This window comes from Netta rufina (assembly GCF_964035555.1).
Source record: "Netta rufina genome assembly, chromosome: 2".
NCBI lineage: Eukaryota > Metazoa > Chordata > Aves > Anseriformes > Anatidae > Netta > Netta rufina.
The window spans coordinates 32,268,507-32,296,110 of NC_140124.1; the positions used below are offsets into that span (position 1 = coordinate 32,268,507).

Sequence of the window (27,604 nt, forward strand, 5' to 3'; positions counted from 1 at the left end):
TCTGGCTCACTCCTTTCTGTTCCTTTTTACATTTTTGTCTCAGCTTTTTAAAGTATTACTTTTCTGGCATTCAAATAACATTTTAGAGGTTTCATGCTTTTCAATAGGCCCCATTTTCCAAATGCTGGAGTAAGTTATTTCTCTTTAAATATATATTGGAGATTTTAAGCATTGGCGGCCTAAGTCCAATCTCATATTGCTGTTTTGTTATTGTAATCTTTTCAGTTTGATGGCATTAATCCTGAATTACATCAGTGTTCATGAAGGCCAAAGTTTTCTAAAAGACTACTCTGTTGGGTTTCAATGTTTGGATGTCCATTTCACTCCTCCAAAAAGTGTGTTCAGGGCAGGGTTTTAGTACTTTCTGAAAGACGGGTCTAACTGACTGGTCTCATATCTAGCACTCCAAAGTCACTAGCTCTTACCGAATTCTGTGGCCAAAATGATCCCGAACCTGAGACATTAAGCATGGGTGAGTAATGTAATAATGCTCTGTACAGTGATGTGCAGTGTAACATTGCTATATATAAATCAGCTTCCGTGAGGCAACGCAAAATGGTTTCCTAATGCAGTGCTGTGAATAATTTTCTTCAGTATATACAATTTTTTCAGTATATCTCAAGAAATACCATATTAACATTTGATTAGTTATTAGATATTGATCCCCCTTGCTAATCACAAATTCCCTGGGAAAAGCCTGGAGAAGTCTATGAGATTTAAAGGCATTTAACATGCTGCACAAATGAACTTCAGCTCAGAGGGAATTTGTCCATCAGTCCCTCTGCCTTTTGTTTCAGGTGAGTTCACTGGAGTTGGTATTTACCTTAGGAAGAGCAAGGAAGTGACAAAGGAAGAGACACTTTTTTTTTTTTTTTTTTTTTTTTTTCAATTAAACTAAGCAATGTACAGGTCCTCTTGAATATCAAACACAAAAGAATAGGTGAAGAGCTAGACTGACTCTTTACAATGGCGTGCCGTGGAAATTCAGTATGCAGAAGCCAGTGCAAGGGCCTTCTGAACATACTCACACAGGTGTTAATTTACAACTGGGTTGGAAAGGGAACATCCCTGTGACCGCACATAAGATGTATTGAGATTTTGCAGTTTTTAAGCTTAATGCAGTGTCTGCATTAGAGAAGAAAGGGCTGTAGTGTCTTGTAAGCATGTTTGAGTATGACTTAATGGTGCATTATGAGTTTTAGTAAAATGTGTGTGAAAAAGCCCTTTGAAAAAGGTTTACTCATCATTTATTTATTTTTCTGAAGTATGGATACTGGTCAGAGGCATTATTTCATGAGCATAAGTGGTAGGCAGATGAGCTTCCAAATGATACAATGGAGTTATTTTTAGAGAAGCATGGATAGTTATCTGAATATAACTGCTGAAAATGAATGCTAAATGTCCCTTAAGCATCCATGATGCTCCAGCATGATACTCTGGCAAACATGCGTGCACACAAGATATTCTGGCATAGCAGCTTCAAAAACTTTCATATCAATTGCAATAAGATTCATATTTTCCTCTCAGAATAGACTGAATTTCACCCAACAACAAAGAAAAAGTGTTTGATATTAAAATCAAAGCTAATTTTCATTCATGAATGAATTAATGAACTCTTCACAACTTTTAGACACAAATCACAGTACATTTTTTAATATAAGAGGCTGCACATCCATAAGTTAAACATGTGTGTGAGAAAAAAAAAAAAAAAAAAAGTCATTTACAGTAGGTGCCTCTTGTTTAAATTAAGGGAAACGCCAAGATAGACCTAGATAATGATCATGCACCTGAGGGATGAATAAAACCTTTTGTATAGAGCCAAAGGAATTTATTATTTCCCCCAAACAAAATTCTCCACGTTCCACCATACCTTTTTAGAGCATAACATGCTATATGTGGTATGTTGAAAAATGAAGTCTATAAAAAATAAATCACTTAAAGTCCAAAGAGAAACATTCATGTTAAAGTCTACAAATAGATATTCATGATTTTTTAGAATCATAGGTTTGTAAGAATTATAAATTATGCCAAAAGGAGTAAATGTAAAGTTTTATCTGTAAATATTCTTTCTTTATAAAATCTTTAGCTTTGAACTAGTTTTTATCTTAATACACACTGGATTTTCTGACTTGTGATGACCCAATATAAACTTTACAGATTCAAATTAGGAAGAGATTAATATCAAAGGAGAGGAGTTAGGTTAATAACCTTTCACTATTAAAGATAGAGAGATGCAATATTCTTGGTAAGAAGTTACATTTTCCCTTCAGAGTACAGTAACAGATAAAAAAAAAAAAAAAGTATTAACCAGTCAGCATTTCCAAGTAACAAAATAAAAGGCATTGGATGAAGATAACAGATTAGACCAACTACCCCATGTAGTTGGTCTAATCAACTACTACAGCCTTGGAGTAACAATATAGCAGGCAACTGAAAAAAAGAAAAAAATTATCTACTAAATCTATTCATTCTGAGATGTGTAAATTATAAAGTTTTCAACCACTATTTTAATTTTTCCCTGTATTGATGTACAATCTGATTTACAAAGCAGTTGCCCAGTTGCCATTTCTGACTACTTAATAAAAACATCAGCAAACAAATAGTCCTACATATTTTTACAGATGATTTTAATGAATGGGTCTGATGTGCAAGTCAAGATTTCTTGCAGTGATATGACCCTCAGCTTGTCTAGTAGAGAGTAGTATGGAAAAAAGCCAACTGAGATAAATGATAATTGCAGAGCTAGAATATATCTCACTTGCCTAATTTATCTCCAGTCCCATTAAGCAACTAAATCACTAAAGGTCTTTTTCCCCTGGGGAAAAAAAAAAAAAAAAAAAAAAAAAAAAAAGATTGGAAGGGGGGGGAGTTGAATCTTTCTTCTCTTTCCACAATTTTCAAATCACTTTTCCCAAGTAAATCTTTTTCTCCAGCTGCCTTTTTAATTCCTTCTTTGCTGATTTTTTGAGGAAAAAAGTATTCACTAAACAAATTAATTAACTTTTGCCCAGGTAAGATTTTGGTACAATGTGGAACTGAGAATAAGCATAAAATAAAACACTTGTTTCAACCCCATCTTTGAGGATTTTGCAGGCACATTGGATTGTCTCTTTTTATCTTTTATTCCAATCATTTTGCTAAACAAAACACTGTCATTTCAAAAGATGCTTGTACACCTTTTGTACCTATTTGTACGTAATGTGTACATATTTATACATACACAACTTGAAACATATACTCAGTCTATGTGCATAAATGTAGTAATGGACTTTATAATGTATTAAGAAGAAAATGGACTTCAAAGATTTGAGATGACTGGTGGCATAATGTGAGAACTTTCTGCTGCCAGGAAGCTCTTGGGACTTTGATGCCAGCTATAGTCCTAATACCTCAGTAAGAAAAGGCAAGCATTATAGACAATACCTTTTATTAGACTACCTAGCACAGATGGAAACAATAAGAATATTTCTGAATGAAAAACCCCCTTGCCCTGAAGATCTTCCCCCCAAGGCAGACTGTGTCTGAAAATATTTCTTTTTCCAAATATACTTTTTTTTTTTTTTTTTCTGATAAAGATATTATCTCCACTAACAAACTCCACCTTGCCCATGTCCTTAGGGCTATTATGACTGTGCAAGCAAAGCAAAGAAAGCAAGGCACATGGCTGGTCCTCCTGGCCCAAGGTCTTGCACAGTAATAGGTGTCAAAGCAGAGTGATAGCTCCTGCTCAGGAACTTCTCTAACTTCTCATAGGGCCTGGCTTACATCATCTGGGATATTCAAGCAGCCTATGTCAGATTTTACTTTGTTACCCCTGATTTAGGACTCTTAACCGAAATCATGGGGGAAAAAAGTTTGTTATTGTCATGTGCTCCTTTGGTACCACAGCTTCCTCCATGTTGCATGGTTACGCTGATTCCCCAAGCAGTGCGGTGAAGGTGCAGCAGCAGGAGCTCTCTCATGCACAGCTCTCGTATCCAGAGTAACTACTGATGTCTTTGGAATCCCTTTGTTTAGATCCAGGACTATAAAGGTGCTTTAATTTTACTGTAGACTATGATCAACTAAGAGGAAAACAGGCCTTAGTTCTAACTAACCTAATATTTCCTTTTTATTATTAGAATATTATTATTTTTAATAAAGTAACAGATAAAATATAAACACAATATATTACATATTGTAAAAATGTAGCTGCATAAAATCCACTTTCTTCTGGTGCAGTAAAAATTGTATTGACAATAAAATATAAGAAATATTATGGGCAAAGAAATAAAGGCAATTAAGAGGTTTTATATTTAGAATAGTAAAGAGATGCTTAAAGAATCTACTCTTCCATCTTGTCCTTCTGATGCTTAGGTGGAACATCTGATATATTATGCGTTTTATTTTATAGTTAATTTTTACAACCTCTACTAAAATGTACTGTATTATCATGCCATTTGAATTCTGTGAAGTGTACCGGTCTGAAAAAGAGCTGCTGTGTCTGATCATAAATTTGCAAGTTGTTAGATCCTGAAAGAGCACTGCTTTTAAATTTAGTCCTGCTGACTGTAGAAGTTCTCCCTGTAACATTATCCTGAGATGACGTACTTTCTCATTGCTTTATAGAGCAACCCTTAGAATAATGCCTGCATTTAAGTCGCTGATAAAGTTTTGCTGTTCAAGTAAATATTGTACACAATTGCTCATTAAATGGCAAGCATTCTGTAAGAAAATAACATAAGTAGAGAAATGTCATCCAATACTTAAGATTTTTTCAGGGTATTTATCTTCTTGAAGCTCTACATTTTTAAGGGCTCTAGTGATTTACTGGAGTTTTCCTGTTGTTTTACTCTCTTATTCCAAAGATGCTATTTGACACCAGAGTGTAAAATAAGATCAGCAATTAGCAGTAGGAAAAGATACCACTGCAGGCATTTAAAAAGTAAATCATACCTGTCTGCTATGATGCCAAATTCATGATGCAAATTTGATCCAGTGTCCAGAATATAATTATCTAAGCTGATTTGCCACTTCTAAATATTTTATTCAGTTATAAGTAGTTTATTTAGTTTAGATTGTGTTAACATCACACAATCTGTCCGTTTAATGACAACAGAGGAAATAATTAATGCTCTAAACATCAAAACGAAATATGTCACCTTAAGTAGTAGAAATTAATGTGTAAAAAGGGTTGCTGACTTACATGCAGACTACAAGTCTTATTTCAAGGAATTTCTTCTCATGGCATGAACTGGTGCTTCTCAGAGTATAAGTAAGAGCAACCAGATGAAATATGGGTGTCTATCCTGTTGGTTTCTGCTTTGCCCGTAAGCATGAATAAAAGTCACTTCATGAAATTTGTCTTCAATGACCAATGTTTTTAGAGTCTTCACGATTGCACTGTACATTGGAATATGGAATCTTTTCAGTTTCCTGCTACATTTGGTGTATAGTATATATGTTAGAAACAAAACAAAGGAAAATGCTAGAACTGCACATCACTGAATTCAAATGTAAAAATGATCTGTGTCTAAGCTTAGTACTTCAGCTATGTTTCAGAACAGTTTTCCTGTGTGTCAGACTCACTCTTTCTAAAATATTCTATGTGGCTAATCAGAGTATTTCATGTATTGCAGGATATATATATATCTTGAGAGCATTTAATTTCTAAATCGATCCCCAAATAATTTTATGACTGTCTACTGCACAGTACCTTGAATTGACTGTGTGTTTTTAGGATAGTGTAACTGTAAAGTCTTTGGGGAGGGACTATACACTCTTCTGATTTTCAAACCTCTAGTATGAAAGGCTTTCCTGACACTTGATTCTCTGAAAAAGGATCCTGACTGGTCTAACTAGGCTAATACAAGTGTTGTTAAAGGAAGGTTGGGAAAAAAAAAATAAAATAAAATAAAAAGAAAAAAAAAAAAAAAGAAAAAGAAGAGGCCATGCAAATTGACAGCTGACTAAATAGAATAGTAGTTTTGATTTGGTAGCTGTTTAAACACGGTTCAGGTCTCTAAAAATAGCACTGCAGGTTTTCATGATGCCATCTATAATTTCTTCTCTTCACAAGAGAAGTCTTTTTGACTCAACCATCAGCATAAGAATCTATCGTCTTGGAAAGTCTGTCACTAACTGCTTCAGAGTGCAGATCCAGTAGACATTGTCCATTACTTGCCTTGTACAGGCTTTGGTTCTTGTCATATACCTGTGTAAATACATGAAAAATTAACTCATCAACCCATCAGAAAACTTAATCAACCAAACAAGTGAATGGATTTCTGTCAGGCTTTCAAGTTTAATCAGCTTATGGAAGGACCAGTGCGTGCCAGAATTAGTGGAAGGGAGACAGAGACAGCTGAGGAAGGGAGAGATACCTTTTGGTGGCAGAAAGATGTTAAATTAACTCAGTTGCCACATTTGTCTTCTCATCTGAATTCTTCTGGGTTCAGAGATTTGATTTTCATTAACATAATTTAGTTATCTTTACAGTACTGGAGATGATAAGATAGTTATCCAGCAAGACAGATTTTGAGTTGTTGACTCTTAGCTAAAAGCTTTGGAGGTGGAGGTAGAGCAATGATCATTCATAAAGTTTTTCATGTTGGATTCTCTTAATTACTATCAGAAATGTTTCTTTTGCTTCTTTTGCGTCTCGGAAACTACAGGATACCCAGTGACTGAGAGCAGGAAGACATAGCATCAAGCTAGCTTTCCAGTTGCTCACTTTGGAGAGCAAGTATGGATTTTTTTTTCTAGGGCGTTTTTTTGAATGCTAATTGAATGATTACTTGCTACAATACAATGGCATCAAAATATATGGCAAGGTCATTGGTGACATACACTCAGTCATGAGTATTTTCATTGGATTTTTGGGGGAGAAGCAAATCATTTTGACTTTTTTTTCCTCCTACCCCATAACATTGGTTGGCATAGCATTTCATATGGCTTGGGCATGGCCACTACGTTGCCCAGCATCATGAGTCAGTTTATGTTGCATTTACTCTTTCATTTATGCTCCTAAAGTTTAACCTTGCACTTCCAATTTCACAGAATACTTTGCTGGTAGCTCCAGGATTAGGTACATTATTGAAATGTGTACTACATTTACACTGATAAATATCAAATTTAGAAAATTCCAGGATCCTGCTCTGTGTAAAGGAGAAAAAAATAGCTTCGGTAGAAATTGAGCAGAAATGAGAATTCATTGTATAAAGTTAGTCTCTCTGGGACATACAATAATAAAGGGAAAGGTGAAGACATAAGAGGGTAAGACTTTTTATTTGGTAGATTTCCATTTGAAGAAGGTATTAATGCTTGAAAAAAATACAGAAAAAATATGAAAATGCTGAATTGACAATTTTAACATTGGATTGAAGAATCTGTCCTCACATGCCATCAAGTATTGATGTGTGAATTTCATTGGAGTGTGAATTTCAACCAAAAGAAACAAAATTGGATCAGTGAACATGTGACCTCCTTTGCTGCAGCCAGAGAAATCATCTTCAGACTTTGGGGCAGTCATCACACATAACAGTGTGACCAGCAGGGCTAGGGAGGTGATCGTCCCCCTGTACTCGGCTCTGGTGAGGCCGCACCTCGAGTACTGTGTTCAGTTTTGGGCCCCTCGCTACAAGAAGGACATCGAGGTGCTTGAGCAAGTCCAGAGAAGGGTGACGAAGCTGGAGAGAGGCCTGGAGAACAAGTCCTACGAGGAGCGGCTGAGGGAGCTGGGCTTGTTCAGCCTGGAGAAAAGGAGGCTCAGGGGTGACCTTATTGCTCTTTACAGATACCTTAAAGGAGGCTGTAGCGAGGTGGGAGTTGGTCTATTCTCCCACGTGCCTGGTGACAGGATGAGGGGGAATGGGCTTAAGTTGCGCCAGGGGAGTTTTAGGTTAGATGTTAGGAAGAACTTCTTTACCGAAAGGGTTGTTAGACATTGGAACAGGCTGCCCAGGGAAGTGGTGGAGTCACCATCCCTGGAAGTCTTTAAAAGACGTTTAGATGTAGAGCTTAGCGATATGGTTTAGTGGGGACTGTTAGTGTTAGGTCAGAGGTTGGACTTGATGATCTTGAGGTCTCTTCCAACCTAGAAATTCTGTGATTCTGTGATCTCTAACTGAACAGGTAAGGTATTCAGATCAATCTGTAGGATTCACAAGTTTAAGCACTTATTTTGATATTGCTCAGTGTTTTCAGTCACTGTCTGTTAACTAGTGTGCCTTCCAGAAGGGACTGCCTAAGCATAAACTGAGAGCAATTAGAAATATTAATAAGTGCTGATTTGCCCTGCTGTTTCACTTTCTTTCTGTAAATCAGCCAGGAGAAATTTCTATTTTCCATTCCCACTCCTGCCTTACAAACAGAAGTGTCTGCTGGCTAGTTAACTAACTAGTGCAAATGAAAAAACACCTGTATACTATGTTCCAGATATACAGTGCCAATCCATCTGCAGAATGCATTAGGTGCCAGTTTCTTGATTTAGGGCAGGTACTGGGAACAAGGTGGAGGAAGGATAGATTACAATGCAAAAAAAAAAAAAAAAGAGCATCCACACAACCATTAGGAATTATTTTTCCCTTTCAGTCATCTCCCCTTATCTCTTCACCTACCTATTGCTATTTTTTTCTTTCATGTTACAATAGTGACACTGGCTAGTGGCAATCACTGATATGAGGAGTTTTAAACAGGTAAAATTGGTGTCACCTTTTTTCAGTTTTGAAATTTAAACTTATGAAATCTCTTCCCTTATTAAAAAGGAAAGGTTGTAATTTCATAGAAAAAAGAAAAGGAAAAAGGAATTGTTGTTGTTTTTATTTATTTATTTATTTTGCTTAGGCAGTATTAAACTTGTTAAGTTGCAATTTAAATACAGCAAATTAAATCTAAGATTTTAGGGCCATTTTGAAACTAATGGAGCTTGACTCAGTGTTCAGCAGCTTGCGTGTGCTTTTCACAGGATTGGGTCCTGAGAGAAAATTGTTGAAAGACATCTCCAAATGTGGATTTCTCCATAACAAAGTGTCTGATCTTTTATAGCATCGTTGCATTGGGAATTAGGCTTGTCTTTGGGAATTTGTAAAGCTTTAGTAGGAGAGCATGATTTATGTCTTAGAATTTAACTATTCTCTGTAATAAATAGAAATGTGCCACAAGTATTTTCTTGGTTGCGCCATGGGAAAATTTTTAACATATTGTTCACAGCTTCAGAATGCCATAAAAGAAGACATGTAATTTGCAGACCGGACTATCCTTTGTGATTTCTAACCAATATATTTGATTAATATCTTTCAAAAGAGACACCAGCCAAAATGTTTACATCTCATTAGGCAGAGAAGAAGGGAGCACACACAATTTTGATTATGAGCTTGGATGGTTCATTTCTTTGGGCTTCACATCCCTACTACTTAAGGCAGACTGTAACTTTAAGATGTTATCTCTTGCCTACACAAATAAACAGCCAGTTATGCTTTTTATGGTGGGTAGTTCTCAAACCAACAGGGGATTAGAAGATATTAGCTTGAGTTTGTGGTTCCCTGCTGAACTATCTTGAGGTCCATGGATTCCTGTCCTGAATATTTCACAGAGCAAACACCTCTTATCTAGGGTGATATTCTCACACTGGCCTCTTGGCCATGGACTTCAAAAGCTAATCACAGGGAGGGCTAGAGAGGCAATAACCCTTAATATAACAGTCTCTCCTGATAGGGACAGGCAGGGTAAAGGTAAGGCGTCTCTGAAGTTTGCTCTTGTGTGTTTAGCCCCATGGGGTGATAAGGGGCCATCTGTTTTTTTGGTCTGCAAACTCATCTTTTTCACAGTATCACAGCGTCAAGTACACTCGGGCCTGACTGATATCAGCACCAGCAATTCTTCACTGATCTGAAGAGATTTTCTTGGTATTTTAAGCTTTGATTACAGGCAATTGTCTTAGTTGCTATTGTGTTGTTGTTTTTAATCAAGCAAACCCATAAAATGAAGTATAAAAAGTGAATGTCAAAGTACTTGAAGAAAAGGCTTGAAGAAAAGAAATTATATATATGAAAAAAAAAATAAAAAGATAATTAATTGTGGGTAAAGGGACATGAATGCTTGACCATGTGATTAAACTTGAAACATCAGTCCATGGCAATAGTTGTATGAAGTTGTATATTATGCAGTACCTCAAAGGATGCTTGCATCCTAACAAGTAGAATATCAGTGCTGCAAATTGTTAAATACAATTCAGAGTTAGTTTTGTTGTGGACCTCTTAGGATATGGTTCCTTCATATGTTTAAGCTTTTCCTGTCAGCGGTTTCTTTATCAAGTGAACGCTGAGATTCCATTGCAATCTCCTGATTCTAATGGCTTTAATGCAAACATTTAGTACAATGAAATATATAACAAAATGCCGCTAGTTGCCAACATCGGTACATTAAAAAGCACTAATTTCAACCACTCCACCCATCTGATTAAGAGTTACTAAAATAGTTAATGTTTACAGACCTTGCATTGTAAGTATTAATAGGGTACAAAAGTACAAGCTAAAAAATCTTCAAATGCATATGCAAATGAGAAATCTGTTATTTAAATCATTTAGGTACTTCCTGAAGTTTTGTAGAATTAACTTGGAATGAAAAAGAAATATTTCTGTTGTAAGTCAATTTCAAATACATTTAGTAGTAATTTCTTTACTTCAAAATCCTTTTTTTCCCTATCATTGATTATGACTCACACACAGTAAATTGGATCAAGGGACAGATCTCTGGCCCACTTTTGTAAGTTTGTAAGAGGAAACTAAAAATAAGTATGTATCCAGAACAAAAAATATTACTATTTAATCAAAAATCAGTTACTTCCTGTTTTCTGTTTATGGTAGTAATTGTTGACATGAATTAAATATTTCTGATTTGTTTGATCCACGGCCTTTTCATGTCCTTTCTTTAGATTCTGTTTTGTAAAAGAAAAGGCTGGTTCTCTAATTATATTTTTGTTTTGTTTTGTTTTTGTTTTTGTTTTTTCAGTATCTGACAGTGCACCCATTTAGGTGTAATTTGGTTGTGAGAGCTAGTCTCTAAATCTGCTTTCCACCTACTTAAAACGGATTAACAATCTCTCAAAATAAATAAATAAATAAATAAATAAATAAATAAATAAATAAATAAATAAAAGCACCCAAACTGTGGTCCATAGTAATAAATGTATCCTTCAGTAAAATTCCTGTGTTTTAAAAGTACTAAGTTCAAACTCATTTTCCTTATTTGATTGCGTATATCAGAGATTAATTCAATTATTGGGTTGTAAGAAAAGGTGAGCACTTGCATGTATTGCCTCATAATTTAAGTTTTATTTAATCATTGTAGTTTAAGCATATTGTGCTTAAATATATTTAAGCATATATTCTTCTGCATCTTTTTCTTCTTATGGTCAAGGTTTGTGAAGAATACCTTTTTTTTCAGAATATTTTTTATGCTGCCAAAATAAATGCTCAATTTAAAAAAAAAAAAAAGAAAAAATAAATAATATTTTATGAATATATTATAAATATAAAATTCTCATATTAATTCCTTTCTGATTTTTTTAATGAAAACCAAAAGCATAGCTATTTCTTTTTGTCAAAAATTGTATCATTTGTACAAAAACCTTGGAAAAAATGAGCATTAGTATCTTTTGTTCCTTGCAGATTTTTTTTTTCAAAAAAAAAAAAGTTACTGACTTCTAGCAAATAAAATCCAACTATTATTTTTATCTATTTTATTTCTAAATAGTAGAATGTAGTCTCCTTTATTTTCAGTTGAAATTTATGGTTCACTCCAAGTAAGGAATCACTTTTATACTTTCTAGACTGGAGGAAAAGCTTTGCCTTGAAATCATGTTTGAACATGACTGCTCTGTATACTAAATAAATTTAGCAGGAATCATCTGTAAACAGCTTTAGAACAGTAGCATCTTTATCCATACTCTTTCAAGGCATCTTAGCATAAAAGTAGAGCTGATAAAGCAAAATGTAGTATTGTTGAAACTTCAGAAGCTAACATGAACAAGTTATAAGTAATTTTCATCCAAACAAACACTCAAATAAATAACCTTCTTAATCCTTCATTATGCCCTGGGAAAAAGAGTAAATAAAATCTGTTGATCAAGTGATAAGATATTATTCCAAAACTTGTAATTTAATTAGCAGATATGCTACATCAAAGGAGTTATCCAAGAAGTTGTGATGTTTATATGACCTTGTGAAAAAAACTTTATTTTTCTAATGGTTTCAACTGCATCAACTGTAGCTTTGTAGAGAATAAATGAAGACAGTACATATGTACTGACCTGTATAATTTTTTCGTTTGACCCTTTTTGGGTGTATACATTCCCACACACAGTGCTCACTTCTGGGAATTTCCCAGCATACCTTTTGAGGGAAAACATAGAGGTCACAAAAGTTGAACAGAATTACTAAGCCAAGATCTTGAAGGGATATGGAAAAAAGTATTAGATCTAAAATGGTTTAATCCACAATGAGCTTCAGTCCTTCAACTTCACTGAGCATCACTGTTTTTTTTTTGGTTTTGTGTTTTTTTTTTTGGTGTTTTTTTTTTTTTTTATTATTTTATGTTTGTTTGTTTTTTTTTTTGTTTTGTTTTGTTTTCCAAATAATATTACAAATTTGAAAATTATCAGTGTTGGCACTACTTTTTTATAATGTCTTAGGTTATTGATGGTGAATATAGAAGATTACTTTAAAAAATTGCTTAAGGAGGTCTGTGTCATTTTAATTGCTTGAGTAAAACAAAATGCCAAACAGGATGTCTTTGTCCCCTTTGAACTTGAGGCATCACATAGACATGAAGCTACTGAATTCTCTGATTAGTTATGTGGTGCTGGACTCCCAGTGGCACTTAATGAAGATAAGTTTTTATGTAGTGCTTTTAAAAAAGAACGGGAAATTAGATCTGCCTGATCAAATTTAGTACTTTATCACAGATATAGTAAAGTTGGGAAATGGAGAAAAAACAAGGAAAGGAAGGAAAGGGAAGGGAAACATAAGAGAAATTTTAGAACACAAAATGAATATTTTTCTATTCAGAGCAAATATTTCAGTGAGAGTTTCCTGATTGTAAACTATCTTTTATGGTTAAAAAAAAAAAAAAAAAAAAAAAAAGAAAGGAAAAGTAAGAAAAATATTGCTAATTTTCAATCTTGGTATAAAATTATATTTTCCTATCATTATAATCCATGAAAATTTTATAACTGATTTCAAAGAAACTAAGGATCTTATACCAAGGAGACCTATAGCATAATTGCTTTACCCAGACAGCCATACAGTATGATGTACACAGAGCATCAGAACTTCTCACACCTAAGACCAATATTTTTAACAGCATGCTCTTTGTTTGGCTGACTACTGACTACTAGAGTTTATTGAGACTGTGAAATATATATCAAAAATTACATCGTGAGTAAGCTGTTGGTTTTATTTTCTTCAAAATCTGGCCATCCCTCTTGTCATCTTGATGGAACTACGTAATTTAGTCCATTGGATAATACTGTCCCTTTGTCTTTTACAGTCAAAAAGGTTCATAGGAAAGGCCTGCTACTAAGGAATATTCTGCAATCTTCATTTTATTACTATTTTGTCATTATGTTACTGAACTGCACCTTCCACGTTAGTTTCAGATCAATAAATTGTACCACTTGATACCTTTGTGAGGCTGATATGTGCAGATTTCATTCTGGAGCATATCAGTAGAGTTTTAATTTTCATTTACTTCAATTTCTGCCTCTAAAGCATTTCTCTTTTTCAAATGTCTCCTTTTTGAAGCACTATAGCTATTTATAGTGGCACTGTTTAAAGATAAATCAACCCTGAACCTGAAAGTAAAGTCTTGAGAGCAGCAAATTCATTCATGATGATATGAGGAGGACATTTTCCTGTGTTTCAGCCTGGGAAATTCCAGATGTGAGGATGGCAAGGCTGGCTGTCAGTCTTCCTAGCTGGAGCCATTATTTTGACCAGGTGGTGCTACTTCTAAATGACTTGGACAAACGGCCAAATTCCTCTTTTTTTTTTTTTTTTTTTTTTTTTTTTTCCCTGGGATATCTAAAAGCCACCCTGGCAAACACATACCATTTACCAAGTTTTTATCATGTTCTTAGCAGAGAAGTGCCAGTATACTCAAGGGAAAAGGAGAAAAGGACAGTGGAATAAAAACACATTAGGAGAGAGGGAGGTAAGTACAAAGCAGAATTTCAAAGAGCGGATGATGTGTGTCTTAGCCAAAGAAAGCAAGGTGCAAAGTGGGTTGATAGGACAACAAATACTTTGAGTCAGAAGGAGAACTGTAGTCTGAGGAATTATTACTGGGAGTAATGGAACACATTTTGAATAGAAGTCCTCTGTCTGCATGTAATCATTTTCAAAGTTTATGAATCTGGAAATATTCTAAAAGGTATTCATGGAAGAATAGCCTTGCAAGCTAAAATAATTATTACTATGACATGCTAATGTGACTTCTTCCATGTTACAAGTAGAACAACCAGAATTTCTATGTCATTTCCATAATTTCTGTATAAAAATACTTATGAACCATGAATGATTATTATAAATATGTTTATAATGCACTATTATGTATAACATATTTTATTAAATAATTTTCTAGTGATTACACAGTACACTAATAATGCATTATTATATTAATATTATAACTTGTTCAAATTAAAGAAATATGTCTTTGAATGCAGAATTTTGTAAACTACAATATAAGGTTAAAGCCATAAACAGCTTGAAGCTGTGACAGAGGTGATTCAGTCTGGATATCAGGAAGTTCTTTACTGAGAAGTTGGTTGGGCACTAGAGCAGGCTCCCTAGAAAAGTGGCTATGGCACCAAGTCTGGTGGAGTTCAAGAAGCATTTGGACAACACTCTCAGACATGTGGTCTGATTTTTGAGTGGTCCTTTGGGGACCCAGGAGTTGGACTCTATGGTCCTTATGGGTTCCTTCCAACTTGGAATATTCTATGATTTTATGATTCTACAAAATCTCTAGTATGAGTAATTTTTAATTAGGTATTAAATGAGGAATTGTCTACTTAATTTAAAAGCATTTTTTTCTAACTTCATCGTTATCTGAGGAGCTTCTCATTCAGCACACTGTTCACAATACCTTTCATACATGAAAATAAGTTTTACTTGCCTTGATGTAAAGAGTCTTTCAGAACCATAAATGAAAACTAAGTTTAGCTTTCTGGACACTATACATCTTACTAAGTCTCGATTTGTCTGTGACTGTCAATACAGAGAAGTGTTTAATTCTGAAAAGCTGTTCAACCTTTCTAAAAGTTGGTGCAACAGATCTTCCTGGGAAGATTCCCCTCTGCCCACTAAGCAGTAGTTAGCCTAGTAGACTAGCAGAGGCAAGACAGCTATTTTTTCTTTGGATAAAGGCAGGAGAAAAGGATGCTGGTGAGTGCTGAAGTCAAAGGTCTTTACCAATAGTATATTCTTCAAAATGTATGAAGGTCATGTATTAAAAATGAAATTAAATGAATTCATAATCAAGCATTCTACTAACACAAACTGAGTTGCTAAAATTGATAGTGAAATTTAATTAAAATAAGATAAACTGCAGAGCCCTCTATTTTCAGTCAAAAATTTACACTCTTAATATTGTATTTTAAGAGAGGTATTACGGAACTAAGACATTCAGAAGTGTCTTTACCATAAGTTTACCAGTACACTTCACTGGGAAAAACTATTTTGACATATATCCAGGGTGTCAGTTCTGCTTGTAGGACATCCTAATGATTCTCTGATTTTGCATGAGCCCATGAACAAGGCCTTACACAAAACAGACTTCTCACATGCAACTCAATCATTGTTTCACTCTTAATGAGTAGTATTTCAGAAGGGATGTAGATATGAAGCATGTGCATGTGGGATAGTGAAGGTAAGGGAAGAGATACCATGGCACCTCCATGAGGAGGTTCCCAATAAATCCTGGATATGCAGCTGTTAACCTTCCTGCAATATGTCAGACAAAGTCCAGCTCCCTTGTCAGCCCCTGCTTCTCCAGCCCCCTCAGCTATCATAAACACCCTGCACCCTTCTACACACACACACACACACACTGGTATTGAGCACATGTATGTATTTGGCTGACAATTAAGAATTATGCTTTTTATGTTCTACTTCAAACATCTGGACACTTTCAGGCCTTGGCCTGTCTAGAAATTACTTTCAACATGTTTCAAAGGTAGCGTGCAATTAAAACTGGTCTCAGCAGCACATGATGCCAGTACCTTTAGATGACACTAATGTGTACTAAAATATTCCAGTGAGTGGAAGAACCTGAGGAGAAAATGTTTAAAGTCAGTTGTGGTGTTTTTGCTGTTGCTTCAGAAATTTAGTCTTTGAGTTGAAAGGCAGAAAATAACAGCAAAAAGATAGTCACAGGATAAATAAATATGGCATTGAGTTGTATTCATTACAACACATCAGACAACAAATGAACAACGACAACTATCAGCTTTCATGAATTGCCTTAGAAAACGCCAGTGTTGTGTAACTTGACCAAAAGAATCATGTATACCACTGCACATGCTCAACACAGAAGGGGGAGACCAGTAAGCACTAGCAGAATAAAACTGCTTCATGGGGAAGCCATGTTTATTTGGAATATTTATTGCTTTTATTCAAAAATCTCAGTTTAGCGTATCACTGTGTATTTTCTACCCCTTCAGTTTTCAGAAAAATTCCAATAAACTCATTTTTGCTACTGAAAGGGACCAAAATTAGAAAACACTCTTCAGAGACTTAGGAGGATAGGAAAGAGAAAAGAAAGGTCAACGTAGAAGAAAAAGGTTGGATGAATGTCAGAGCAAAGCTTTGTATGAAAGATTATTGCGAACAAAGCTTTTTTTAAACAAACATTAAAAAAAACAATATATAAATCAAGAGCACAAAAGCCTGGTTTTATTATTTTTTTTTTTTTTAGTGCTGTTTAATTTCTTTATATCTTTTTCACCATTGTTAAAAATGCAGCCAAAACTTCAAAGGCAAGCTGCATGTGTTCTAAATCAGGACTTCAGTCCTGATGTATGACAGCACAAAAATTAAAACTAAATAAATGTGCTGTCTAAACTCCCATATTTCTCAAAAAAAAAAAAAAAAAAAAGCTTTAAAGCCTTAAAAAAATTAGAATTATTGCTTGATCTTACTTTACCAACCATAATGTTTTCAGCAGAGTAAATGACAAAATATTACATTAAAAGGAGAGAAAGAAAAAAGAGTTTTGTCTGAATATATCTGAACACCTGTATTTGGCTGTCCTGCAGTTTTGTCAGATGCAAGGGGAAAATGAAATTTTACAGTGATTTGTCTGATAGTGAATATGGACTGCATAAATTCTCAGCTTATCCACTGTTTTCTGGAAGGCTCTGCAACAGTCAGAATAAATCAATGAAAACAAAGCAGTATGTTTGTGCAGGAAAGAATAATATTCTTGGTTTAGCTCATAAAGACAGTTGAAGAGCAGGCAGATTCTCATGAAAAAAAAAGTGCAAAAATTTTACTCTTCTCTGTTCAAATTACGAACTTTCTAAAAGGTCAAGTTATAATTCCATTTTGTATTACTGCCATTGGACCTGATTTTGCTGTTTTCTGTCCTTAAGTGAAATGGCATGTCTGACTCCAAAGGTGTCTGGCCAGAGTACACCAGTTAAATCTGCCTGCAAAAAAATTGCCAGACTGGGGCCTTTGTGGCGTCCCTTTTCCTCTGGCATTTACTTTTACAATGGCCATTTGCTGTTCTTCTACTAAGTTGTTTTGATTGACTCATTTGTTTTATCAGGTTGCAAAAGGGGCAAGTGGCCCAAGTGAATAGGAATGCAAATGCTTTTCTTTTTAGTAAACATTTATTTGTCTTTTAAAACTCATTCATTCCATCCCTGCTCCTGTTCCTTTTTATTTCCAATGTAGAAATAGTCACAGGCTCTGATTTATATTCTTATTGAAGTCTGAGTAGTGGCATTTCTTTGCAAAGATTTCTGGATATTGGTGTGATCAAGAGAACTAGTTATTTACTACTTGTCACTTATAACTGTTATATAAAGGTTCAAAAAATATCAATCTGTTGTATATAAAGGTTCAATTTCACAATAAGATAGCAGACACTCTAGGATAAATTTTTTGAGCATTATCCATAAGAAATGGATAATTATGGGTAGGAAGTCAGAGTAAGCAGTGTGCAGACAGTCTCTAAACTAAACGTAACATTTTACAAAGGCTAATATATATTTCTGAACAGTTTTATGAAGATGAATCAGGGCTGTACTATTTGATCATTTTATTTTATTATTATAGTTTTTTATATAATGAATACTTCAGAACTATGAATACTTCAGTTCTTATAATGCATATAAGACTGGCTATACTTTTATATCATACAAGGACAGGGCGAACCTTCCAGTGAGTTTGAGACATTCTGTGTCCTTTTGAAAGGTCTTAGTGTACTGTCCTAACTTAAGCACCTAGCCTTGCTCTTTTAATTAAAAGCACAGATTCCTTAGACAGCCAGTGGAGCCTCTGGAAGCTGACTCAGAGTAACAGTGCTCTCCAAAAGTGGGTGGCCAAAAAAACTTCCCATCCTGAGAGAGACTTGAAGAATATCTTAGAGTTAATTGCAGATCTTTGGATATTTGCTATGTGCTAACGTTGTAACTCCCACATATGCACTTCAGAAGTTACCAGAATTCATTTTGGAGACAGTTACTTTGACATTTTTAGTGTGCACTGTTGATAATATAGATAACTTTTTTTTTTTTATTATTTTTTTTTTGGTAATTTCTACAATAAAGTCTTTACAAGTTTTAATCAAGCAAAAAGATTTTTCACTGTTTTGGTATAGATGTCACCAAGAACATAGTTATAGAAGCAATAAGTGTGCTCTGTGCATTGAACATTAATATATGACCTGAAATTTTGTTTATAGTAAAAGGAAATATAAAGAGTTTGGATAATTACAGAAGGAGAAAATAGAAGGTACATTTATGTTACCTGTGTTTTTTTTCCCGTGCCTTTTTCTTCAAGAAGTTCTCAGAATTTTTTATTTGCAACAGTCCTCTGATAACTAGCTATGGAACACCCTCAGGCTGGCAAAGTGTCATTACCTTTTCCTATTATGTTTTCTCCTGTCCAATGAACTGCTAATACATGTGTTTTCTCTTTTTCTCATTTCATTCCTAATTAAGATATCAGTGGTGTGTGAAAATGCACAGATGAAAAATTTGAATCTGGATCCACTGAAAGAAGCATCAATAGAGGCTCTTTCCAGAACAAGTTTACCAGTTTGGCTCAAACTTTCAGCCATCTGTAGGATGAATGAGTTTCTCAGTTTAGGCTCAGCTGAAAATGTTTACACACTTTTTCTTTGAAACAGTAAATCTAAAGATTGCATATAAAAACCATGCACAAAGGAACATTATTTGGGTTATAAGGTCAATTGGTCTAAGTTAGGCCAAGTGAGATTTACGATTGCTTGCACAATAGAACCCTTTTGCATATGCTTTAAGATAGAGTTATTAATTAAGTGAACATCTACTATTCTGGACCTTTGCCTTTTTCAGTATAGAGTGACAGATTCAGAAAGTAACCACAACACAGCAACAAATGCTAATTAATTTCAAAGTTTCTGTCTAAATCTAAAAAAACAAAGGAAATAAATGTTCCTCTACCTCTTTTGTGTATACTTTTTTTTTTTTTCTGTTAGCCTCTTTTCTATAATGAAAAACAAGTTTGAAGAACATGAGCACTGTTCTTAAAAGTAGTTGATGCAAAAATGGCACTGGGGAATGGCACTAGATTTTAAATAAAATCTAATCTGATTTTTTTTAAATAATCTTTTAATTTTTTATTTATTTTTTTTTCTGATAATCCAATATGTAAAATCAGCTATCAAATCAAAGGTCATTCGTTACCATTTACACAATGCAACTGCCTGCAAAAAGCCACAGACAGAAATTCAGACAGAGCTCGGATCCAAATATTAAATTATATGCACAGTATAGGGTGCCACAGAACAGATAATAGTCACCTTGAAACACATTTCTCCAGAGCATTTCCAGACACAGTAAGGATGCAGGAAGGTCCACTGTAGCATGTACAAGAAGTAAAAATATCCTGGTCTTAAGGGGTCACAAGGTCTGGTCCTGCCTGCTTCTTGGACAATCAAAACAGGATAGAATGAAAAACGAACATTTGTTTGCTTGTTTTGTTTTTACATCCTCCTCTGCCTGCCACCACTTACACCTGTATGAGCCCTTCTAGTTGCACATTCAGGAAGTATGGGCTTCATACCTCCTCAATAAGGAGGCAACATCCAGGAATGTGGAACTGTATAGATTTTAGTACTAAAGAAGTGTGTTTTTTTAGTAGCTACCACCAGTAGAAGTCATCCTCAATTTGGAAATGTGTTCTTCCTTTGCCTACCAGCAAGTACTTGACCCCAACCATGTTTTCTATTTGGAGCTGAGAACAAGTCCTAGTGTTATAATAAATATGTAACTTTCAGATTATTAATTTCACAATGGGTATGTGGGAAAGGAAACAAAAGCTTTTTGTTTGTAATAATCATTAAAAAGCCTTCCAGGCTGTTCCAAGCTGGGCTAGGTATATGCTGGCACTTAGCATCTTGAGACAGCCATGCATATAGAAGGGGCAAAAGCTACCCTTTCCCCTTCCTCTAAAGATTTGTATGTATAAAAAGGTCACTTTTGGTGACTCACTGGAATAAGACATAGTCTGGAGAGACATGAAAGGAGTTTAAAGATTAGAAAGAACAACTGCTACTGACTCTTTGAGTCCAGGTGATACCAAATGCTTGTGTATTCATAATGAAATCTGTTCTGACTGATAAAATGTGGATCTCCAAGTATATGTTTGAACTTTAGTGTGAATTTTATTCACAAATTCTAAATTTATTTTACTGTGATTAGAAGAAGAGAAATGTTTACCTTTCATAAAATTTTGCTCACGATTCAAGAAGTATAAATTCATTGTAGCCATGAGATTAGTTCAGATTTTTTTCTCTGAGACCATGTAACAGTATGTCTCAATATAGGGCAAATGATGTGATAATTCCCAGACAGACTATCTTCTTATCAAATACCTGCTTATTTTAATGTGTCTTCACCTTGTTTGCTCAGAGTGTTATCAGTACCACTTTTGCCTACACATATAAAGCTGTCACATGGAATACTGAATATTTGCACATGGAATTACTGAATATTGTCACATGAATATTTGCAATTCAGTGCCAGCTGCCTATGTTTAGACCTTGGCTAAGTTGGCAGCTGGTCACTGAGCAATCCAGAGTTCACTGCAGACAAAATCTGAATCATTTCCATGTTAATATAACTGTGGGACTGTCTCATCTTCCTCTGTGTACAAAGGATGTGAAAGTATATCCCTGGAGAAGAATTCAGAAATGCTGTATGTTATCTGCAGAAATAAGTGCATAAACTTCCTTTGTTCTGTTTAATTTCTGACCATTACTGATGGTTATTAGAAAATCTAATTCCTCAACACTGTTCAATTGCATATTCATATTAATTTTTGTTCTCGTTCATCCATTCAGACAACCAGTAATTTCCTTCCTATGCCTACATTTTCTTTTAGTCTCAAAAATGTACTTATCTTATTTGATAAGTTATTTTCATTGACCCAACAAACTCTATGATTATTTTCCCAACTCTCCCATGTCTCTTTTTTTTTTTTTTTTTGTCTTTCTTTCTATTATATGATTACTGTGAATTAACTAATTCAATCTAACATAGCATCCAGCTATAAAAATTAGGTAAGAACAGTGGAAAGATGATAGAAACTTGATTCATTACCACTTCTTTTATGAAATGAAATCAGCAGTTTGGCCAAAGCTGAGAATGACTAAAAAGTGCATCCTTTTCTGCTGGAGTGATGACTGCATGCCCTGGTGAGTGGAGCATTTCTGAATTTGAATTTTTCCTTGTAGAGCTTCTTTATTTATCTGTAGAGAGACAATTAAACACCTTTGTTGTTAGATGTTTGTAAGTGGCTTTGCTATGATGTTTGTGTAATTTTTCCCAAGCTTTTGGCTGCTGTGATTCTTCAACTTTGTCAGAAGGAAGAATAAATGCAACCCTGATGTTTGGTGTAAGTTGTTTGCTAAGTTTCGGGTGCCGCAAGGGGGTTTTGGGTTCTGACAGCAGGTTATTTTACTTGTAGCATTTAAAACTCTGCGGGGAGAAACAGTAGCTATTCTTGTAGTAGATTTTCAGTGTCTCCATTTAGAAAAGCCAATATACTGTTTTCTCTTGAAGAAGAAATTGCCGATGTTGCTCAAGAAACAGTCTCTTAACACTGAGTGAATGATTTTTGCCCTATTTTGAACTTCCCTCTTTTAAGAAGAATGACTAAGATGACTTTGGTAATGCAGCTGCAACAACATCTGGAGTCCTCAAATTACCTTGACATTAGCTGGCTGGGTTTATGTCAGAATATAGCACAGAAATGTCATTGTTTGTCTTGATGTGTCTGTTGTTCAATGAAGATTATGTCTGCCAGCTTCCCTTGATACTGCTTTCATGCTATGGTAACAGGAGAAATAGTGGCCATTTGCTTATCTACAGATCCTACAGAATCAGGTTATTCCTGAGTGACTCTGCTCTTCACTCTGCACAAACCCAGAAAGTAGTACTCCCTGACGGCTCAGCTGCCTGAAAGTAGTTTTCACTCAATGCTTGAAGTTTACTGAAGAAAAGGTAGAAAACCACTGTGTGAAGAAGTCCATGAGAGTTTCTGGTTGGTTCTCATGCAGTAATTTGTAGTTTAGCGTTCAGCTGCAGAAGCTCACAGAAGGGCTTTTTCTGGGAAGCATATTTCAGAAGACTGAAAAGGCATCGATGGGATATTCTAAAGAAAGATTTTACTCTCACATGTGTATGCAGTGGGAACATGTTCTGAGGAAACTGAGGCCAAGCCTATTCCAATCAACATTGTATCAGAACACAGTTTTAACATGTATCATGTAACACATGTATTCACATGTATTCATGTAACACATGAATCCCTCTTGTTCATTCAGCAACTGAATCTGGCCCTATTGCTTACAAAATGGGAAAAAAATAAAATAAAATAAAATAAAATAAAATAAATTGAACATCTTTGCTCTAATGCTTTAAAAATTCTACATATCTGTGATGAGGTTGAATCACATATTTCATTCTGGGAAACAGCAAATAAAAATATTTTCTGCATATTTTCACCTCCTGTGCATCAGAATGGAGTGACATCAGTTCTGCCTCCACTTGAGGCCCGTATAATTCCGTGCCACTTTGTGTGTGTGTGTGTGTGTGTGCGTGTGCTCCCAGCAGCTTAGGGTTTATGGTTCTTGCAAAGTCTGCTGTCTAATAACATGTATGACTAAGCTCTGACATGACTTCTCCATTCAGAAAGGAGGCTATGTGGAGCTACCTGTGTCATTCTAATGTTAGTTGCAGTTTCTTTTAGTCTGAGGGGTTTTACCTGCCATTTCAAGGCATCTTTGTGTCCTTTTATTAGTATGAAAAGAGACAAAGGGGCTGTTGTATGGGTTGAAATCACATTCTTTATTTTTATGTGTTTTTGTAATAGAACAGCATAATAGAAAGTTGCTCGATGTATTTTATTTGGAAATTGCAATTAATCAGAAGACTGTAAAGAGTCAGACCCCAAACCTAGTTTTAATTCCATTTCCTTTAGTGAGTTTTACACATTACCTTTTCAATAAGTGGTGACAGGCAGTGCATTTCTTGGTGATTATAGCATGTGTCAGGTGGGGTTAACAGGCACAAGGCCAGAGGGAAAGTAACTACTCGAGATGTACAGTAATCCCTTAGAAATGCACGACCTTATTTCCTCCTGATATTATAAAATGATGTTTATTAAACAATGTGATCCAAATCCTGAGGGACGTTAGACCTCTGATAGTAATATTGAGTTCACCAGGAGACGTGATGCCAAATTGGTCAGGAAGTCTAGTATTTACCTCAAGTCTTTCCATGTACAAGAACCCATCCCTGATACGTTTATTGTATCTATGTCCCTCATCTTGCAAAGATGAACGATTCACATCTGGAGGCCGAGTCCTTAGATTATGGCATATGCTGATTAACACTGGCTAAGCAACTTAACCTTAATTTAATGTGCTGTGTTGATGTGGCAGGGTCAGTAAATGACTGCAAATAAAGTGAGAGCCTTAATTTTTAGATTCAGAGAAGCTGTGTATGTTGGAAAGATTGTTTAATCCATGCTGCTTTTCTTGGCAGAATTTTGTAGACCATCTTCAGAAAATGGCAGTCAGTTCTCAGCTTCTGAGTGATGAGCTTTAAATCAGATCCTTTGTGTTAGTCTCTTGGGTCAATTCAAAATTAACTGACTTGGCTTTTTATCAGTTAAAAAAATAAAAATCTGGATCTTCCCATCACATTGTTGGTCATAACTCTGTGCCCATATTTCAGCTATACTCATTTGTAAGAGAAGAAGCTTTGCCCTATGTATTTTTAAAATATTTCAAGTTATAGGCAGTAGCATTATAATAACCTTCTCCAGATTTAATCAAGCTTATTGATTTAATAGTAGTCAATAGTAGTATTTGATTTTCATTCAATCGTGAATGAAATAGATTTCTCATACTTGGAATTATTTATTTATTTATTATCAGATGTTTTGTTTTTGAGCCAACTTCTTGCTGAGTCTGAAGTCAGATTTGGAGATATAATCATCTGTAAGTTGTAACATCAGATGCATATTTTGTGTATCAGTTTAAGTCAAGCACTTGACCAGATTTGGAGGAACCTATAATGGCATCAATGCTACCACTTGCACTACCACTTGGCAAATTTGACAGTATGTGGGCCAGATTTTAAGATGATAATTATCAATCTGATTAGGCTATACACACAGAATCCCATTTGAGACATTTCTAAAGTCTTTTCAGAAAAAATAAAGTAAAAAAAAAAGAAACAAAACCCACACAGAATGGAACCTCCACCCTTCAGATGCAGCAACAGCCTGATTCAGAGATGTGAATCTGAGTTTCTGACATGCTACCTTGTTGTCTGCAGTTCTGCATTTTCCCTCTTGGCTTCAGCTTTCTTATGCAGAACAGCTATGTGTTCCTGGAAAAAACATTGAAAAACTCAGTGGGATGGATAATCTTGCTTCCTGTCCAGCTTTACAGAGAAGGGGATTTGCTATGTGGGAAGCAAAACGAAAAAGAGGGAGGATGGCAGAAGAGGGGAGAAGTTATTACTTGGGCCAGGTGTGAGACAGGACAGAGATTAAGAGAATATGAGGAAACCAAGAAGAAAGGAAGTCATGGAGCATGGTCTTACTTAGTAAGAACAGGCCTAAAAACATCTAACTGGTTTTGGGAATATCCAAAATCTCCTGCTTTCAACTCTGGCAGTTGAAATTTGTGGTTGAATTTTTTCCCTCTGAATCCACATGACAGCACTACAATAGCTCTAAAAACATGGTCATTATTTTGTACACTACTGTGACCTTTCCTGGAGGATTCTGAATCCCTGTTACTTGATAATACAAAACACAAAAGAAATCCTGTACTTTTTTTTTTTTTTTTTTTTTTTTTTTTTTGTATAAATAAGCTGGGAAAAGAGTTTAGGGGAAGCTTCTTCCTCCATTTGTTTTCTCTGAAGAACACTTTGTCGGATGGGTAGTGCTGCTGTTGTATGTATGGTGGAGGTATACAAATGCCTTTTTCCTGGATGACTGAGCAAATGCAATGGACTATGTGACCCACTTGGATACCTGGGTGCCCAGACCATCCTACTCAGCATTGGCAAGATAACCCTACCCTCTAATGAGACAAATTTGCATTATTTGGCTTTTGAAGAGACATTCTATGCATCCTTGAGTAAGTATATAATAGAGATTTAATAAGTTATGTTCAGTGTAGCAGCTCAAGAACAGCTAATTATGAAAAACATATTACTGTAGAACTAACAGGCATGCAATAAAAACATCTATTACATAAATTGTTAATCCATAAAAAATGTGTTTCTGGGACCATTGGTATTTATTTAACGTACAATTACTGTCTAATTTAATCTAAATTAAATGCCTTCTTAAGACATGTAATTTAAAGTCTTACTGAGCTTCCTTCTCTGGAATTAAAAGTAAGAAATCAGCAGCTAATGCCTGGAAGCCAGGTCTTTACCATTTAAATTCAGGTATCTTAGCACTAACATTCATAATTTCAGCCATTCGGAAAATGTTTTTCATAAGAATATATTTGGCTTTAAAATCTCCCTTTTCCCCTCACTCAGGGCCACATCTTGCCAACTAAATCAAGCCTCTGACTTAATCCAAACGAAGTTTTGATTGAATAAAAGGTACAGAATTAAGACCTGAGAATAAAATGTCTTTTCTTATCACATAAGACAAGTTTTGCAAAATGTTCTAGCTCCTGCCAGTGCTGGAAGGGTAAATTATCATTTGACTCCTGTATGGATGTATTTATTTAGGACACGTAGCCTGATGACTCATGAAGTTATGTAAAAACTGATCCAGTTAATTTTAGATGCTATTGTTGGAAGAATATCAATGAAAATTAATCAAATAGTCGCGAAGGAACCACAGGGATGGAGCGCAGAACACTGGTGGGTAGACTTTTGGCAGCAATCATCGCAACAGTTTTAATGAGAGGAAAACACATTCTCAAGTAAATTAGAGAGTAATGACATGATTAAATGGTAAATAATAGTTAAATACATGCTTGGAGGTCTAGGATAGAGACTGTGGAGTTTTTGTGTTTTGGGTGTATTCCTCTCAAGGCTGCTCTGAATAGCCAAAGGAGCTCACCAGAACTCTGCCTGTAATTTAGGGTCGGATTGTAGCTTTTAAGATGCTGAAGCTGAAAGAGCTGTTGGGGCCCTGCTGCAGCAGGAGCCTCGCTGAGGCTTTCTCCATAACCCCTGAGCCTTGCCAGCCTTTTGGTTGTTGACGTGTCCTCGTTTTTCCAGGAGCCGCCTCCCCTGAGCAAAGGCCAGCGTCATGGCTCTGCTCAGCTCAGGCTGCTGTCACCCATGCGGGAGACATCTGCTCTCCTTTTGTGCAGCAAGGGAGAGGGAAGGGGTCTGTCTTCTTCTGAGGCGGGTATAGACCCCATTAGGTAGGTGTTTGCACATTCAGTGGTGGGCAAACTGAATATATGATTGTTTATATCTAATATGATTGAGTATGTATGATTGTTTCTGCAAATGAGGAGTGCTGCAATGTCAGCTGGGGTGGGCCCCTCTATACAGACCTCTCCCTGTCTACTAAGAAAAGGGGAAAGGATCACATTCACAAGTTGTCTTCCTTCTCAAGTGTTTCTCCCAGAATGTGAGGCTGTATGTACAAACTCTGATTTGTTAGCTTTACCTCATCTACCTGTACTACACAACAAAGTTTTGTGATTGAAGGGGACTGGCATGGGTCAAAGGTGTTTTACTTGCTCTTTACCACTTTTGGGTTGTCAGGGTAAGCATATCCCGAAAGCAAAACTAGAAAATTGAAATACTTCCTGGTTCTCTTTTTATAGGTTTTAATGTATTTTATTGGTTTTCAAT

General features: G+C 35.4%; 1 protein-coding gene across 1 annotated transcript in view; it reads left to right on the plus strand.

Moving 5' to 3' along the window:
• The window catches only part of LOC311207152 (histone deacetylase 4-like), a gene marked incomplete at both ends in the record, with an annotated part of 105,794 nt that overhangs the window by 48,472 nt on the left and 29,718 nt on the right, over window positions 1-27,604 (plus strand). The gene's annotated exons all lie outside the window — the stretch shown is intronic.